This window comes from Oryx dammah, unplaced genomic scaffold (assembly GCF_014754425.2).
Source record: "Oryx dammah isolate SB20612 unplaced genomic scaffold, SCBI_Odam_1.1 HiC_scaffold_16, whole genome shotgun sequence".
NCBI lineage: Eukaryota > Metazoa > Chordata > Mammalia > Artiodactyla > Bovidae > Oryx > Oryx dammah.
The window spans coordinates 39,840,354-39,860,540 of NW_024070200.1; the positions used below are offsets into that span (position 1 = coordinate 39,840,354).

Consider the following 20,187-nt stretch of genomic DNA (forward strand, 5'->3'; position numbering starts at 1 on the left):
TAAGCGTCTTTTAATTTCATGGCTGCAGTCAACATCTGCAGTGATTTTGGAGCCCCCCAAAATAAAGTCTGACACTGTTTCCACTGTTTCCCCATCTAATTCCCATGAAGTGATGGGACTGGATGCCATGATCTTCGTTTTCTGAATGTTGAGCTTTAAGCCAACTTTTTCACTCTCCTCTTTCACCTTCATCAAGAGGCTCTTTAGTTCTTCGCTTTCTGCCATAAGGGTGGTGTCATCTGCATATCTGAGGTTATTGATATTTCTCCCGGCTATCTTGATTTCAGCTTGTGCTTCTTCCAGTCCAGCGTTTCTCATGATGTACTCTGCATATAAGTTAAATAAGCAGGGTGACAATATACAGCCTTGACGTACTCCTTTTCCTATTTGGAACCAGTCTGTTGTTCCATGTCCAGTTCTAACTGTTGCTTCCTGACCTGCATACAGATTTCTCAAGAGGCAGGTCAAGTGGTCTGTTATTCCCATCTCTTTCAGAATTTTCCACAGTTTACTGTGATCCACATAGTCAAAGGCTTTGGCATAGTCAATAAAGCAGAAATAGATGTTTTTCTGGAACTCTCTTGCTTCTTCCATGATCCAGCAGATGTTGGCAATTTGATCTCTGGTTCCTCTGACTTTTCTAAAACCAGCTTGAACTTTACTGAAAAATAATTTGTTAGAAAAGATCTTTTTACCTTGGTCTTTTAGCCTTATAGTGGAAACAGCACCTAGCTTGTAAGTTTTCAAAATACATTTTTTGATCCTTTAAAGAAAAACTCAAGAGGAGGGAAGCAGGTCTGCTGTCTATACACATAGCATATCACACTATACAAACTGTCCTTCTTAGAAAACTACTCCTGTGGCATCTGGTTTTTGTACAAGATGTACACTATTTCTACACTGCCACAACAAATTAGAGAATTAAAAAACAAACTATTTTTGGATTGAGATAGTAGGAAAAAAACATGACATGACAGAAAGGCATTGAACTGGGACTCAAGAGTCCTGGATTCCACTCCGACACTGCTGGTGCGATGTAAGCTGATGCAGCTGCCATGAAAAACAGTATGGAGTTTGCTCAGAAAACCAAAGTAGAATTACTATATGATCCAGCAAGCCCACTCCTGGGAATACACCCAAGATAAAACTATAATCCAGAAAAATACATGAACCCCTATGGTCATAGCAGCACTATTCACACTAGCCGAGACATGGAAACAACGTAAATGTCCATCAACAAATGAATGGATAAAGAAGATGTGGTACATGTATACAGTGGAATACTACTCCATCATTTAAAAAATGAAATAATGCCATTTGCACCAACATGTAGGGTCTTAGAGATTATCATACTAAATAAGTCAGAAAGACAAATAACAATGATATCACTGAATGTGGAATCTAAAATATGACACAAATGAACCTATTTAAAAAGCAGAAACAGACTCACAAGAGAACAGACTGTGATTGCTAGGAGGAACAGGGGAGGGAGAGGGATGGACTGGGAGCTTGTGGTTCCTAAATGCAAATGACTACATTCTGAATGGATAAACAACAAGGTCCTGATGTATAGCACAGGGAACTATAATGCAAATCCTGTGATAAACCATAATGAAAAAGAATATACAAAAGAATGTCTGTATGTGTATAGCTAGTCACTTTGCTGTACAGCAGAGATTGGCACATTATAAAACAACCATATTTCAATAAAAATTTTTTAAAAATATTTTAGAATGTAACAGAAAAAGAATATACTTTAATATTTCTTTAGAAATAGTGAAAGCAATTGAGAAAAGATTTAGTAAGAATGACTTTTCCATTATCAGTTCAGTTCAGTTACTCAGTCGTGTCTGACTCTTTGCGACCCCATGAATCACAGAATGCCAGGCCTCCCTGTCCATCACCAACACCCAGAGTTGACTCAAATTTATCTCCATCGGGTCGGTAATGCCATCCAGCCATCTCATCCTCTGTTGTCCCCTTCTTCTCGTGCCCCCAATGCCTCCCAGCATCAGGGTCTTTCCCAATGAGTCAACTCTTCTCATGAGGGGGCCAAAGTACTGGAGTTTCAGCTTCAGCATCAGTCCTTCCAATGAACACCCAGGACTGATCTCCTTTAGAATGGACTGGTTGGATCTCCTTGCAGTCCAAGGGACTCTCAAGAGTCTTCTCCAACACCACAGTTCAAAAGCATCAATTCTTCGGCACTCAGCTTTCATCACAGTCCAACTCTCACATCCATACACGACTACTGGAAAAACAATAGCCTTGACAAGACGGACCTTTGTTGGCAAAGTAATATCTCGGCTTTTCAATATGCTATCTAGGTTGGCCATTACTTTCCTTCCAAGGAGTATGCGTCTTTTAATTTCATGGCTGCAGTCACCATCTGCAGTGATTTTGGAGCCCAAAAGAATAAAGTCAGCCACTGTTTCCACTGTTTCCCCATCTATTTCCCATGAAGTGATGGGACCAGATGCCATGATCTTAGTTTTCTGAATGTTGAGCTTTAAGCCAACTTTTTCACTCTCCACTTTCACTTTCATCAACAGGCTCTTTAGTTCTTCTTCATTTTCTGCCATAAGGGTGGTATCATCTGCATATCTGAGGTTATTGATATTTCTCCTGGCAATCTGGATTCCAGCTTGTGCTTCTTCCAGTCCAGCGTTTCTCATGATGTACTCTGCATATAAGTTAAATAAGCAGGGTGACAATATACAGCCTTGACGTACTCCTTTTCCTATTTGGAACCAGTCTTTTGTTCCATGTCCAGTTCTAACTGTTGCTTCCTGACCTGCATATAGGTTTCTCAAGAGGCAGGTTAGGTGGTCTGGTATTCCCATCTCTTTCAGAATTTCCCACAGTTTATTGTGATCCACATAGTCAAAGGCTTTGGCATGGTCAATAAAGCAGAAATAGATGTTTTTTCTGGAACTCTCTTGCTTCTTCATGATCCAGCAGATGTTGGCAATTTGATCTCTGGTGCCTCTGCCTTTTCTAAATCCAGCTTGAACATCTGGAAGTTCATGGTTCATGTATTGTTGAAGTCTGGCTTGGAGAATTTTGAGCATTACTTTACTAGTGTGTGAGATGAGTGCAATTGTGCGGTAGTTTGAGCATTCTTTGGCATTGCCTTTCTTTGGGATTGGAAAGAAAACTGACCTTTTCCAGTCCTGCGGCCACTGCTGAGTTTTCCAAATTTGCTGGCATATTGAGTGCAGCACTTTCACAGTATCATCTTTCAGGATTTGAAACAGCTCCACTGGAATTCCATCACCTCCACTAGCTTTGTTTGTAGTGATGCTTCCTAAGGCCCACTTGACTTTACATTCCAAGATGTCTGGCTCTAGGTGAGTGATCACACCATTGCAATTATCTGGGTCATGAAGCTCTTTTTTGTACAGTTCTTCTGTGTATTTTTGCCACCTCTTCTTAATATCTTCTGCTTCTGTTAGGTCCATACCATTTCTGTCTTTTATCAAGCCCATCTTTACATGAAATGTTCCCTTGGTATCTCTAATTTTCTTGAAGAGATCTCTAGTCTTTCCCATTCTGTTGTTTTCCTCTATTTCTTTGCACTGGTCACTGAGGAAGGCTTTCTTATCTCTCCTTGCTATTCTTTGGAACTCTCAGACATACTGAAACCATAATCACAGAAAATAGCCAATCTGGAGAGGTCTGACAGAATGTGGTCCACTGGAGAAGGGAATGGCAAACCACTTCAGTATTCTTGCCTTCAGAACCCCATGAACAATATGAAAAGGCAAAATGATAGGATACTGAAAGAGGAACTCCCTGGGTTGTTAGGTATCCAATATGGTACTCGAGATCAGTGGAGAAATTAACTCCAGAAAGAATGAAGGGATGGAGCCAAAGCAAAAACAATACCCAGCTGTGGATGTGACTGGTGATAGAAGCAAGGTCCGATGCTGTAAAGAGCAATATTGCATAGGAACCTGGAATGTCAGGTCCATGAATCAGGGTAAACTGGAAGTGGTCAAATAGGAGATGGCAAGAGTGAACGTTGAAATTCTAGGAATCAGCGAACTAAAATGGACTGGAATGGGTGAATTTAACTCAGATGACCATTATATCTACTATTGTGGTCAGGAATCTCTTAGAAGAAATGGAGTAACCATTATGGTCAACAAAAGAGTCCGAAATGCAGTACTTGGATGCAGTCTCAAAAACGACAGAATGATCTCTGTTCATTTCCAAGGCAAACCATTCAATATCATGGTAATCCAAGCCTATACCCCAACCAGTAATGCTGAAGAAGCTGAAGTTGAACGATTCTATGAAGACTTACAAGACCTTTTAGAACACCCAAAAAAGATGTCCTTTTCATTACAGGCGACTGGAATGCAAAAGTAAGAGGTCAAGACACGCCTGGAGTAACAGGCAAATTTGGCCTTGGAGTTCGGAATGAAGCAGGGCAAAGACTAATAGAGTTTTGCCAAGAGAATGCCCTGGTCATAACAAACACTCTCTTCCAACAACACAAGAGAAGACTCTACACATGGACATCATCAGATAGTCAACACCAAAATCAGATTGATTATATTCTTTGCAGCCAAAAATGGAGAAGCTCTATATAGTCAGCAAAAACAAGACCGGGAGCTGACTGTGGCTCAGATCATGAACTCCTTATTGCCAAATTCAGACTGAAATTGAAGAAAGTGGGGAAAACCACTAGACCATTCAGGTATGACCTAAATCAAATCCCTTATGATTATACAGTGGAAGTGAGAAATAGATTTAAGGGACTAAATTTGATAGACACAGTGCCTGATGAACTATGGCCAGAGGTTCATGATATTGTACAAGAGACAGGGATCAAGACCATCCCCATGGAAAAGAAATGCAAAAAAAGCAAAATGGCCATCTGAGGAGGCGTTACAAATAGCTGTGAAAAGAAGAGAAGTAAAAAGCAAAGGAGAAAAGGAAAGATATAAGCATCTGAATGCAGAGTGTCATTACAGTGTGCTTATTAAATTGTCTAAAGAAGAGGGGAAAAAAAGCAGAGTCTTGGATTTCAGGTCTCGCAGGCAGAAAAGCTCCACTTCCACTCTGGGTCTCTGCTGCCTTGCTGGCATGAAGAGGGCCCTCAAAAAAGATCACTAACATTTTTTTCTAGATATCATGTCTCCTACAGCAGGGTCTGCTATACTATCCCCACTGTCACTAAGGGAGAGAAATAGAGCTCTCCCTTCAGCAGACCCAGACTTCTTATTTACCCTGACAAATATACACTCAGGAAATCATGGTAGTCCACTGCATCATTTTCTGTTTTCCTCCTAAAATGTTCTGGCCAGTCGTTTTTCTAAAACCTTCCCACGACACTAACACTTACTAGTGTTAATCGCTTCAGGTGTCTGACTCTTTTCGACACCATGGACTGTAGCCGGCCAGGCTCCCCAGTCCGTGGGATTTCCCAGGCAAGAATACTGGAGTGGGTTGCCATTTCCTCCTCCAGGGGATCTTCCTGACCCAGGGATTGAGCTCACATCTCCCACAGTGCAGGCAGATTCTTTACACTTATTAAGGAGCAACTATATCCCAGGTATTGTTGAGTGTTTTTATAAGACTAACTTCTTTAAACCTCATGACTGCATACTGCTATTCCCAAGTCAAGCATAGGGATCTGAGACCCTGAAAAGTAGAGATATCACGGACCATTTTCAGAGTTCTGTTGAAGTCTGGGGTTGGGATAAACCTGGGATTGGGGACTTCTAGACCAAAGGCTATCTACCATTTATGTGGTACCTGACCAATACACAGCAGATGGAAATGCCCTTACTACTCTGAGTATGTTAGACATCACTCATTTTATTCAGGTATTGTAAAGGCATTCTTTTACAGGCTTCTCTTTATCCATTTGACCAGCCTCTCGGAATCGAGTGGTTTTCCTTTCCCCCTGCAACACCGCAACACCTGGAACTTCAGTCTTTCATTTCTTTCTCCTTTTTCTTCTTTTGTCTCTCCTCTTTCATCTTTCTCCACTCCTCTTTCTTCTTTTTCAACTCCTCTTCCTTCATCTTCCACTCCTCATCATCCTGTTTCCTCTCCTCTTCCATTTCCAATGTTCCCTTTGCTGTGCTAAATGCTATTTTTTGCACTGTAGCTCAGCTTTAACTCACTTTTGTTAGACATCTGTTTCCTTTGAGTAAAAGAAGAAAAAAGTGAATATACAAAATGACTTTTCTGTATTATCATTGCAAAAATCATTCAAAAGGAAATCAAGCTTGAAAATAGAACTTTTGAGCAGTAAAAGATTGTACATCTTAGCCTCTGTTGAAGAATCCAATAAATTAAGTTTGATCTGGTCTCCCTCTATATAAAATCATCCCTTTTCTTGTACACATAAATATCTGAAAAAAAATCTACTCTGGCCTGAAGAATAATAGCAACTTATTTTAGAACAGGTAACACACATTTTTTTCTATACAAGTTTCTTAACAAGTATACAAAAAGTAAATAATAAAAGAATCAAAAAGAACAATTACCATGATTTCCAATTTAGACAAGAATGGACTCAGTCATCCTCACACTGAGAAAAGAAAATGGGCTGTCATAAACTCTAGAGACATGGCCTACTCAAATTTCTATGGCTCAATAAACATTCCTCCACTGAGCTTGGGCACATAGGGATTTCATTTTGTCCAGCATTATACACATCAGTCAAGATAGCCACTGAAGACCTAACATGTTAATCTTCTTTTCCTGTAAAACTCCTTCTGAACTGTCACAGTTAATTTCATCTCCATACAACCTTATCTCTGTAAAACGTTTATTTGCATAATGAATGCAATATTGATTATCCTGGCACTTTCTCTTTTCAATACAAAAGATGTTTGTGAACACATGAATTAGGAGATAACACCATGACATGTTCTTGGGAAAATTTATCTGAAAGAGATTTTTTAATCTTAATGGTGAGGATGATCGTAGTGGTGATGGTACCAGAAATTTCAAGTAAAGTGAGTTTGGAAAAGACTCTCATCAATGATCAGTGATTATATTTGTCTCTTTTCTGCTTTCAACTGGAAACTAACAAATGGAAGCACTGAGAAATAAAGAACGCTTCTCCAACCCAAATGAACAGGAAATAGGCAATCTCCCAGAAAAAGAATTCAGAGGAATCAAAGTAAAGATGATCCAAAATCTTGGAAAGAAAATGGAGGCACGGATAGAGAAGATGCAAGAAATGTTTAACAAGGAGTTTAAAGAATTAAAGAATAAACAATGAAGAAACCATGGTTGAAAAAGACACATGTACCTGAGTGTTCACTGCAGGACTATTTACAACAGCTAGGACATGGAAGCAACCTAAACGTCCATCAACAGAGGAATGGATAAAGAAGTTGTGATACATATATACAATGGATATTACTCAGCCATAAAAAAGGAATCCATTTGTGTCAGTGCTAAAGAAGTGGATGAACCTAGAGCCTATTATACTGAGTAAAATAAGAAAGAGAAAAATAAATACTGTATATTAACGCATATATAGGGAATCTAGAAAGATGATACTGAAGAACCTATTTGCAGGTCAGCAATGGAGACAAAGACATACAGAACAGACTTATGGACACGGAGGCATGGGAAAGGAAAGGGTGGAATGAATGGAGAGAGTAGTGTGGAAACATATACATTATTATATGTAAAATAGACAGCCAGTGGGAATTTGCTGTATGACTCTACATACTGCATGCTGTAGGGCTCTATGACAACCTAGAGGAGTGGGAGGGGGTGAGGGGTGGGAGGGGGGTTTTTAAGCAGAAGGGTACATATGTTTACCTAAGGCTGATTCATGTTAATCTATGGCAGAAACAATACAATATTGTAAAGCAATTATCCTTCAACTAAACATAAATAAATTAAGGAAAAAAATTAACTGGAGGAAACCAACAGCAGAGTAACTGAGGCAAAAGAATGTATAAGTGAGCTGGAAGACAATGGTGGAAGTAACTGAAACAGAGCACAATAAACAAAAAAGAATAAAAAATAATGAGGACACTCTCAGAGACCTACAGGACAATATTAAATATAACAACATTAGAGTCATAAGGGTCCCAGAAGAGAAAGACAAAAGGATAGGCCATGAGAAAATATTTGAGGAGATTATAGTTGAAAACGTCCCTAAAATGGGAAGAGAAATAGCTACCCAAGTCCACAAAGCCCAGGAGTCCCATATAGGATAAACCCAAGGAGAAACATGCCAAGACACATATCAAACTAAGAAAAATGAAATACAAAGAAAAATATTAAAAGCAACAAATAACATACAAGGGAATACAGGCCCAAAAGGCTACCAGCTGATCTTTCAACAGAAACTCTACAGGCTAGAAGGGAATGGCAGAACATACTTAAAGTGATGGAAGGGTAAAACCTGCAACCAAGATTGCTTTTTCCAGCAAGGATCTCATTCAGATTCAAACGAAAAATCAAAAGCTTTACAGACAAGCAAAAGCTAACAGAATTCAGCATAACCAATCCAGCTCTTCAACAAATGCTAAAGGAACTTCTCTAGACAGGAAACACACAAAAACAGAGGCCTACAAAAACAAACCCAAAATGATAAAGTAAGTGGTAACAGTATCATACTTCCCAATAATCACCTTAAATGTAAAGAGCTAAATGCTTCAACCAAAAGACCCAGATTGGCTGAATGTATACAAAAACAAGAGCCCTATATATGCTGTTTACAAGAAACCCACCTGAGACCCAGGGATGTATACAGACTGAAAGTGAGGGGCTGGAAAAAGATATTCCATGCAAATGGAATCAAAAGAGGAGTAACAATTTCATCTCAGAGAAAAAAATTTAAAGACTGTTACAAGACACAAAGAAGGACGCTACATAATGATCAAGAGATCAATCCAAGAAGATATAACCATTATAAATATATGTGCACCCAACGTAGGAGCACCTCAATATGCTAACAACTATGAAAGGGGAAATCGACAGTAACACAGTAATAGGGGGGACTTTAACACCCCACTCACACCAAAGGACAGATTATCCAGACAGAAAATAAGGAAACACAGGCTTTAAATGATACACTGGACTAGTTGGACCTAATCGATATCTACAGACTATTTCATCCAAAAACAATAGATTTCACTTTTTTCTTAAGTGTACATGGAACATTCTCCAGGATAGATCAGATACTGGGCCACAAATCAAGCCATGGTAAATTTTTAAAAACTGCAATTGTTTCCGGCATCTTCTCTGACCACAACAATATGATTAGACATCAACTACAGAAAAAAAAAAAAAACTATTAAAAAAACACATACACATGGAAGTTAAACATGCTTCTCAATAACCAACAGACCACTGAAGAAATCAAAAAGGAAATCTAAATATGCATAGAAACAATTAATGAAAACACAACAATGCAAAACCTATGGGATGCAGTAAAAGCAATACTATGAGGGAAGGTTATAGCAATACAAACCTATCTCAAGAAACAAGAAAGACTACCAAATAAACAATCTAATCTTACACCTAGAGCACTTAGAAAACAAACAAACAAAACAAAACAAAAAAACTCCAAAGTTAGTAGAAGGAAAGAAATCATACAGATCAAAGCAGAAATAAATGAAAAAGAAATGGAGACAACAGCAAAGAATCAATAAAAGTAAAAGCTGGTGCTTTGAGAAGATAAAACTGACAAACTGTTAGCTAGACTCATCAAGAAAAAAAGGTGGCCGGGGAGAAGATGCAAATCAATAAAATGGAGAAAGGAGAAGTTAGAGAAAGTAGAAATGTAAAAGGAGAAGTTACAAAAGATAACACAGAAATACAAAGGATCAATATGATACTATGAGCAACTATATGCCAATAAAATAGACAAACTGGAAAGAAAGAGACAAATTCTTACAAATGTTTTGCCTTCCAAAACTGAATCAGGAAGAAATAGAAAATAGGAACAGACCAGTCACAAACATGAAGATTGAAACTGTAATAAAAAATATCTTCCAACAAACAGCAGGCCAGGGCCAGCTGGCTTCACAGGCAAATTCTACTGAAACTTTAGAGAAGAGCTACCACCTATCTTGCTCAAACTCTTCCAGAAAATTGCAGAGGAAGGAAAACTCCCAAACTCAATCCATGATACAAAAACCAGACAAATATACCACACAAAAAAAGGCAAGTTATATGCCAGTATCACTGAACATAGATGCAAAAATCCTCAACAAAATTCCAGCAAACAGAATCCAACAACACATTAAAAGGATCACATCATGGTCAAGTGGGGTTTATCCCAGGGATGCAAGGATTCTTCAATATATGCAAATCAATAAATGTGATACACCATATTAACACATTGAAAAATAAAAACCATATGATCATCTCAATAGATGCAGAAAAAGCCTTTGACAAACTTTAACACCGATTTATGATTAAAAAAAAAAACTCTCCAGAAGGTAGGCATAGAAGGAATATACCTCAACGAAACAATGGCCATATACGGTCTATCCACAGCGAACATTATTCTCAATGGTGAAAGCTCTCTTTTCATGTCTCTGCTGTTAAAATGAGGCCATCAATATTAGGATATTTTGCTCCATTGTGCTTTTTTTTTTAGTTACTCTTGAAATGAAAATGAAACACAGCAAGCATTTTCTCTAAAATCAGGAACAAGATGAAGTTCCACTATGTTTCAACATAGTTTTGAAAGTCCTAGCCACAGCAAAAGAAATAAAAGGAATCAAGATTCGAAAAGAAGAAGTAAAACTCTCACTGTTCATAGACGACGTGATGCTTTACATGGAAAACCCTAAAGATACCACCAGAAAATTACTAGCACTGATCAATGAATACAGTAAAGTCACATATAAAATTAATATACAGAAACTCCTTGCATTCCTATACACTAACAATGAACAATCAGAAAAAGAAATTAAGGAAACAATCCCATTCACCATTGCAACAAAAAGAATAAAATTCTTAGGAATAGACTTCCAGTTCAAGATGGCGGAGTAGAAGGACTTGCACTCTCCTCCTGCAAGAGCACCAAAATCACAACGAGCTGTTGAACAACCATCCACAGGAGGACACTGGAACCTACCAAAAGAAAAGATACCCCATGTCCAAAGACAAAGAGGAAGCCAGAGCAAGATGGTAGGAAGGGCACAATCACAATAAAATCAAGTCCTATACCCGCAGGGTGGGTGAATCACAAACTGGAGAACAATAATACCAAAGAAGTTCTCCCACTGTTGGGAAGGTTCTGAACCCCAGGTCAGGCTTCCCAGCCTAATGATCGGACAAAGGGACTGGGAATCCCCAGGGAATCTGACCTTGAAGGCCAGCAGGATTTGATTACATGACTTCCACAGGACTGGGGGAAACAGACACTCCAGTCTTGGAGGGCAAAAATAAAACTTGCACGCACCAAGACTCAGAGGAAAGCAGCAGTGACCCCACAGGTTGTTGTTCAGTTGATGAGACGTGTCCAACTCTGCGACCCCATAGACTGCAGCATGCCAGGCTTCCCTGTCCTTCACCATCTCACGGAGCCCACCCAAACTCATGTCCATTGAGTCCATGCCATCATGGTTATCTGGGTCATTAAGATCTTTTTTGTATAGTTCAGACCCCACAGGAGACTGAACCTAAACTACCTGCTAGTGTTGGAGGGTCTCCTGTGGGTGTGGGTTAGCAGTGGCTCACAACAGGGATGGCACACCAGTCTGGGAAGGTCCCCCTTGGTGTAAACCCTCTTGTAGGCCACTATTAACCCAACCACAGAGCTCATAGACCTGAGGGCTGGGTCCCCAAAGACCAAAAAACTACCACAGAGGAAGCATAATCCCATCCATCATCAGATAAGTGGATTAAAACTTTACTGAGACCCTGTCCACCAGAGCAAGACCCAGTTTTTCTTACCACCAGTGCCTCCCACCAGGAAGCTCACACAAGCCTCTTAGCATCCTCCATCAGAGAGTAGACAGAAGAAGCAAGAACCACAGTCCCACAGCAACTAATACAAAAACCACATTACAGAAAGGTAATCATAATGAAAAAGCAGAAAGTTTTGTCCCAGATGAAGGGACAAGATAAAATGCCAGAAAAACAGCTAAATGAAAAGGAGATAGGCAACCTTTCAGAAAAAAAAAATTCAGAATAATGATAGGGAAGATGATTCAGGACCTTAGAAAAAGAATGGACACAAAGATTAGGAAGACACAGGAAAAGTTCACCAAAGACCTTGAAGAACTAGAGAACAAACAAACCGAGGTGAATAATACACTAGAAAGAATAAGTAGCAGAATAACTGAGGCAGAAGAACAGATAAATAACCTGGAGGACAGAATGGTAGAAATCACTGCCACGGAACAGAATATAAAGAATGAAAAGAAATGAAGACAGTCTAAGAGACCTGTGGGACATTAAACTCACCAACATTCACATTATAGCAGTCCTAGAAGAAGAGACAGAAAAAGGACCTGATAAAATATTGGAAGAAATAATAGCTGAAAACTTCCTTAACATGGGAAAGAAAATAGTCATCCAACTCCAGCAAGCAGAGAGTTCCAGGCAGGATAAACCCAAGGGGGAACACATTGAGACACATAGTAATCAAACTGACAAAAATTAAAGACAGATAACATATTAAAAGCAACAAGGGAAAAGCCACACGTAACATACAAGGGAACTCCCATCAGGCTATCAGCTGGTTTCTCAACAGAGACTCTACAAGCCAGAAGGGAAAGGCATGATATATTTAAAGCTATGAAAGGGAAGAGCCTACAACCAAGAATACTCCAGTAAGACTCTCCTTCAGATTTGATGGAGGAATAAAAAGTTGTCCAGACAAGCAAAAGTTAAGAGAGTTCAGCACCCCCAAACCAGCCTTACAACAAATGCTAAAAGAACTTCTCTAGGCAGGAAACTAGAGAAGGAAAAGACCTATGTAGACAAAATAAATCCAAAACAATTAAGAAAAATGTAAATGGATTAAATGCACCAACCAAAAAACAGATTGGCTGAGCAAATGAAAACATGTGCATGTATGCACTTTCACTTACCACATCTCTCTGCTTGACTCCACAAATTGTATGCAATTATTTTATATTGTTAGGTTAAACATGTTCCCATTATGGTGTACAACTGTAATTATTGTTTGTTTTTTATCTGGCTATTGATTGTGAAAACTGATAAACATCTTTTACTATTGTAATTCAGTCAGTCAGTCAGGTCAGTTGCTCAGTCGTGTCTGACTCTTTGCGACCCCATGAACCACAGCACACCAGTGAAAAGTGAATGGTGAAGTAGTGTCCGACTCTTTGCGACCCTGTGGACTGTAGCCTACCAGGCTTCACCGTCCATGGGCTTCTCCAGGCAAGAATACTGGAGTGGGTTACCATTTCCTTCTCCAGGGGATCTTCCGGACCCAGGGATTGAACTCAGGTCTCCTGCATTGGAGGCAGATGCTTTAACCTATGAGCCACCAGAGAAGCAGCACGCCAGGCCTCCCTGTAAATCACCAACTCCCAGAGTCCACCCAAACCCATGTCCATTGAGTCGGTGATGCCACCCAACCATCTCATCCTTTGTCATCCCCTTCTCTAGTCCTCAATCTTTCCCAGCATCAGGGTCTTTTCAAATGAGTCAGTTCTTCGCATCAGGTGGCCAAAGTATTGGAGCTTCAGCTTCAACATCAGTCCTTCCAATGAACTCTCAGGACTGACCTCCATTAGGATTAACTGCTTTGATCTCCTTGCAGTCCAAGGGACTCTCAAGAGTCTTCTCCAACACCACAGTTCAAAAGCATCAATTCTTTGGCGCTCAGCCTTCTTCACAGTCCAACTCTCTCATCCAAACATGACCAAAGGAAAAACCATAGCCTTGACTAGACTGACCTTTGTTGACAAAGTAATGTATCCGCTTTTTAATATGCTGTCTAGGTTGGTCATAACTTTCCTTTCAAGGAGTAAGCATCTTTAAATTTCATGGCTGCAATCACCATCTGCAGTGATTTTGGAGCCCTGAAAAGTAAAGTCAGCCACTGTTTCCCCATCTATTTGCCATGAAGTGATGGGACCAGATGCCATGATCTTAGTTGAGCTTTAAGCCAACTTTTCCACTCTCCTCTTTCACTTTCATCTAGAGGCTCTTTAGTTCTTCACTTTCTGCTATAAGGGTGGTGTCACCTGCATATCTGAGATTATTGATATTTCTCCCAGCAATCTTGATTCCAGCTTGTGCTTCATTCGGCACAACGTTTCTCATGATGTATTCTGCATATAAGTTAAATGAGCAGAGTGACAATATACAGCTTTGACATACTCCTTTTCCTATTTGGAACCAGTCTGTTGGTCCATGTCCAGTTGGTTGCTTCCTGACCTACATATAGGTTTTTCAAGAGGCAGGTTAGGTGGTCTGGTATTCCAATCTCTTTCAGAATTTTCCACAGTTTACTGTGATCCACATAGTCAAAGGCTTTGGCATGGTCAATAAAGCAGAAATAGATGTTTTTCTGGAATTCTCTTGCTTCTTCATGATCCAGCGGATATTGGCAATTTGATCTCTGGTGCCTCTGCCTTTTCTAAATCCAGCTTGAACATCTGGAAGTTCACGGTTCATGTATTGCTGAAGCCTGGCTTGGAGTATTTTGAGCATTACTTTACTAGTGTGTGAGATGAGTGCAATTGTGCAGTAGTTTAAGCATTCTTTGGCATTGCCTTTCTTTGGGATTGGAAAGAAAACTGACCTTTTCCAGTCCTGTGGCCACTGCTGAGTTTTCCAAATTTGCTGGCATATTGAGTGCAGCACTTTCACAGCATCATCTTTCAGGATTTGAAACAGCTCCACTGGAATTCCATCACCTCCACTAGCTTTGTTTGTAGTGATGCTTCCTAAGGCCCACTTGACTTTACATTCCAAGATGTCCAGCTCTAGGTGAGTGATCACACCGTTGTGATCACTCACTTAATACCACTGTATCATGAGTGGTGAATGGAAAAATAACAGAATTCTGTATCACCAAAACTACCACTTAATAGAAAAACCTATAATCACTTTTTAAAATCCATATGCATATCAGAATTATCTTGGGATTTTTTGAAAAATACAAATGCCCATATACTGCTTTTTTTCAGCAGAGCTCCAGATATGTTTCTAATGAGCAGCTATGCTTAAAAGCCACTGGACTATATCGGGATCTTTTACTTTTATCTACTTTGGTTTACTTTTTCTATTTCATATTCAGTGCTCCCATTTTTTTCCATCTCTTCTTTTTGATGTTCTTTTTCAACACTTTATCAAGCATAGTAGAAAAGCTCTCATATACATATAAATAATATGCATAAAAAATTTATGAACTTTTGCCTAACTAAAAAATTTATGACATTTTGATTCCACTTGTTCAACTATGAATAGAATGCTAGATTTCTAATTTTAAAAATAGATATGTAATAAGCAACAAAGGTTAACTGTATAGCACAAGGAACTGTAGTCAATATTTTGCAATTACATATAATGGAAATTTCAAAACCAACATATGTGTACTGGCATAAATGAATTACAAAAAAAAGTATTTCACATTTTCAAACGTAGTCATGCTTACCTTTTTGCTAGTTTTTCTAAATGCCCTATGGACACCTAATAACAATATATGAAATATAAAATTTTAAATTTGTGTAGGATATAAGATTAATATAAATAGAAATCATTATATTTAGATTATTAATGACATCATTCAAGATGCTTCTATTCTTACTTTTTTCTGCACTTGATATTCTCAGAAAAATGATAATATGTCTATGATTGTATACTTTTTTCTTTTTGCTTATATTTCTTCTGATTTTTGCTTTGTGTATCCTTGTTTCTTTGTTGTTAGCTGTCTGATGGTTTATGTCTACCTTATTTGTGAATTGTTCCTTTTAGCATTACAAATATTCATCTTTGTTTCATTTTAAAATTAACTATTTAATTTAAAAAATACTTAGAAGTAAACTTACCTAAAGACCTGTATGCAGAAAACTCTGAGACATCGATGAAAGAAATCAAAGACAAAACAAACAAATGGAGAGATATACCATGTTGTTGGGCTGAAGAATAAATATTGTGAAAATGACTATCCTACCCAAAGCAATCTATAGATTCAATGCAACCCCTATCAAAGTACCCATGGTATTTTTTTCACAGAACTAGAGTAAATAATATCACAATCTGTATGGAAACACAAGACCCTGAATAGCCAAAGCAATCTTGAGAAAGAAGAATGGAGCTGGAGAAATCAACCTTTCTAACTTCAGACTTCACTACAAAGCTCCAGTCATCAAGACAGTATGGTACTGGCACAAAAATAGAAATATAGACCAATGAAACAAAATAGAAAGCCTGGAGATAAATCCACCCACCTACAGGCACCTTATCTTTGACAAAGAAGACAAAAATATGCAATAGAGAAAAGACAGTCTTCAGTGAGTGGTGCTGGGAAAACTGGGCAGCTACGTGTGAAAGAATGAAATTAGAATACTTCCTAACACCATGAACACCAAACAAAAATAAACAAAGTAAACAAAAATAAATGCCAAATGGATTAAAGACCTAAATGTAAGACCAGAAAGTATAAGACTCTTAGAGGGTAACATAGACACAACACTGTTTGACATAAACCATAGCAAGATCCTCTATGACCCACCTTCTTGAGTAATGGAAATAAAAACAAAAATAAACAAATGGGGACCTAATTAAATTTAAAAGCTTTTGCACAACGAAGGAAACTATAAGCAAGGTGAAAAGACAACCTTCAGAATTGGAGAAAATAACAGCAAATGAAACAACTGACAAAGAACTGACCTCCAAACTATACAAGTAGCACAGGAAACTCAATACTAGAAAAACAAACAACCCAATCAAAATGTGGACAGAAGACCTAAATAGACATTTCTCCAAAGAATATATACAGATGGCTAATCAACACATGACAAGATGCTCAACATTGCTCATTATTAGAGAAACGCAAATCCAAACTCAATGAGGTACCATCTCACACTGGTCAGAATGGTCATCATCAAAAAGTCCACAAACAATAAATGCTAGAGAGGGTGTGGAAAAGGGGGAACACTCTTGCCCTCTTGGTGGGAATGCAGACTGATACAACCACTATGAATAGTATGGAGATTCCTTAAAAAGCTAGGAATAAAACTACCATATGACCCCACTATCCCACTACTGGACATATATTCTTAGGAGACCATAACTGAAAAAGATATGTACCTCCATGTTCATTGCAGCACTATTTAAAATAGCTAGGACATGGAAGCATGTCCTATAGCATGTCCAACAGCTAGGACATGTCCACCAACAGATGAATGGATAAAGAAGTGGTAATACAAATATACAACAGAATATTACTCAGCTATAAAAATGAATGCATTTGAGTCAGTTCTAATGAGGTGGACGAACCTAAAGCCTATCATACAAAGTGAAGCAAATCAGAAAGAGGAAGACAAATATTGTATATTAACACACATATAGGAATCTAAAGAGATGGTACTGATGAACCTATTTGCAGGGCAGCAGTGCAGTCGCAGACATAGACAACAGACTTGTGGACACAGCTGGGGAAGGAGAGGGTGGGAAGAATTGAGAGAGTAGTGTTGTATATACATAAAATAGACAGCCAGTGGGAATTCGCTGTATGACACAGGGAATCCAACCTGTGACACCTAGAGGGGTGGTATGGGGAGGGAGGTTTTTAAGAGGGAGGGGGCATATGTATACCTATGGAGGATTCATGTTCACGTATGGCAGAAACCGTTGCAGTATTATAAAGTAATCATCCTCCAATTTAAAATAAAAGATTGTAAAAAACTGACAGCTATGGAGTTTCTTCCACTTACTGATTTTTGGATCTATTCCAAACTACTTTGCATCAACCCCTGGGAGAAAAGGAAAGCTCAAGAGACCACCTCATAAATGCTTTGGAAAGTACACATTAGAGTAAATGAATGGACCTTTACACACAGTGAAATGGCTTAAACAGTGGCACCAAATGCAGTGTCAGCGCTGAACTCCATAGGCTTTCCTGAGGGCCTTGCCAGTCAGCCCCACTAAATCTCCCAGCACAAGGAGCAAGGCACGGGGACATGAGTTATGGAGCTTCCTAGGGATAATGCAGGTCATTGCAAAAGGAATTTTGATGCTCTCAGTTTAAGAAAATAAGAGTCAGAGCTACCTGCTGCTAATTAATACTCATTTCACACACCTAAAAAGCTGGTTTCTCATTTACAACTAGCAAGGGGTTAAAAGCAGATAAATCAAACCCACCTATACATCTCCTCCCTGTCTGACTGTCAACTAACTCTCCCACCCATCAGCCAACCACAGCTCAACTCTAACCTGGCTTAGGAACACTTACAGTGGTCCTGCCAGAGCTCCAGGCCAGGTCAGTAGATAGACTTTCATGATGCCTGCCTAGTTTGCCCCCTACAGAGCCCATGTTCTGAATTTGTTTTCCATTAGAGTCTGATGCTGAGAGGGATGGGGGGCAGGAGGAGAAGGGGACGACAGAGGATGAGATGGCTAGACGGCATCACCGACTCGATGGACATGAGTTTGAGTGAACTCCAGGAGTTGGTGATGGACGGGGAGGCCTGGCGTGCTGCAATTCACGGGGTCGCAAAGAGTCAGACACAACTGAGCGACTGAACTGAACTGAGTGACATCCCCTCAAACCTATCTGCATTGCCTGATCCATCTTCCTCTCCTCTGCATCTTAGCAGTTTTCTCCCGTGGTTTTCCAGCTTTACTATCACTAAGTACAACCCCCCTTCAAATCTTTTCTTTCTTTTCTCATCCTCCAATTACCCCTACCTGACAACAGAAATCTCAAAGTTCAAATCAGCTACTCCATGTACTCTGAACGCTACACCCCCATTCCCAACCCCGAGAACTTTTTTCAAATTTCCACTCTCCTGATTTCCTTCTTTTCCCTGGTTCACCCTTTATCCCCTTGTTTCGCTATGACTCATCTCCATCCATCCTCCCAGATGTCTCAATTCTCGCAACTTGTGTTTCAGCCCATCTTGGAGTTCAGTAAACTCCCATCCTTACCATCCAAGTAAAAGAATCAATAGAAGAGCTTAAAACTGTGCCTGGCAAGTAATGAACAGCAAAGAAAAGTTATTTCTTCTCCTCCTCCTCTTTTTCTATTATTATTAGTATTCCTATTTTTTTTACCCTGCGAATTCTTTCCCCATCACCACTAATTCCACCCTAATTCAATAACTAAAACCATCACTCAAAGTTCACTGCAAATGATCTAAATCTTAAAAAAAAAAAAAAAAAAAAAGGCAGGGAGAGGGGACGGAATTCCCTGGTAGTCCCGTGGTTAGGACTGAGTGCTTTCACTGCCAGAGGCCAGGGTTCAATCCCTGGTTGGGGAACAGAAGATCCCACAAGCTGCGCTGCATGGCCAAAATTAAAAATTAAAACTTTAACAACAAAAAACACGCTCATATCCTGAGAACAGATTTAATTAATGCCTTGCTGTAAGTGCATATCCTTCGACTTGGCAGGTAACAACAGCATCTACCAGCTTTGCAGACAACTGAAAATACTCAAACAGCATCCATTCATTCCCCTTCCTCTGCGAGTTAGCTGGTGGCCAGGAGGGGTGCGGCCCGGAACGCCTCTCCCAGCGCAGAAGGTGGGCGGCCAGGTGATGCCACTCTGACTCTCTCCCTCCTCTGCGCTCGCCTCCTGGCTGAGCTGGGAGATCTGCAGCAGGGGGCTGCCTCAGGGGCGCTTTGGCCGCTTTCAGGCGCCGCGGAGCACGCAGGAGTCCTGGGAGGGGGCCGAGGCCAAGGTCCAGATGGGGCTGTGGCAGGCGTACTACGGCCTGCAGTTCCGAAAGCTAAGGACCCCGGAGCGGGAGGGTGTATGAGGCGCGCAGAGGCTGCGGCCCGGGGAGTGCAACCCCCTCGCAAGCACCTGGATGGGGACCTCCCCTCGCATTTACCTGGACTCGAGCTGCGGCGGCGGCGCTGGGCTTATGCTGAGCCAGCCGACCGCTCGGGCTCCTCGAAATCTTCACGTCGACCCTCTCCGGAGCCAGATGCTGCAGGCTCGTGGGAGCATTCAAACTGCGGCCCTCCCCGCCGGGGCCAGGTCCGCTACGCCCTCTACGTCCCTGGCTCTGCCCCGCCACACCCCCACCGC

At 40.1% G+C, this 20,187-nt stretch overlaps 1 long non-coding RNA gene across 2 annotated transcripts in view; it reads right to left on the minus strand.

The window, feature by feature from the left end:
* LOC120875521 overlaps positions 1–20,187 on the minus strand; it is a 65,251-nt gene that overhangs the window by 36,221 nt on the left and 8,843 nt on the right. The window contains exon 1 of one of the 2 annotated variants that reach the window (XR_005723978.1): positions 19,988–20,153. The exons of the other annotated variant lie outside the window; for it this stretch is intronic. This is a non-coding gene — a long non-coding RNA (uncharacterized LOC120875521). Of the gene's footprint in view, positions 1–19,987; positions 20,154–20,187 lie in introns of those variants that run through there. 2 annotated transcript variants of the gene reach the window in all.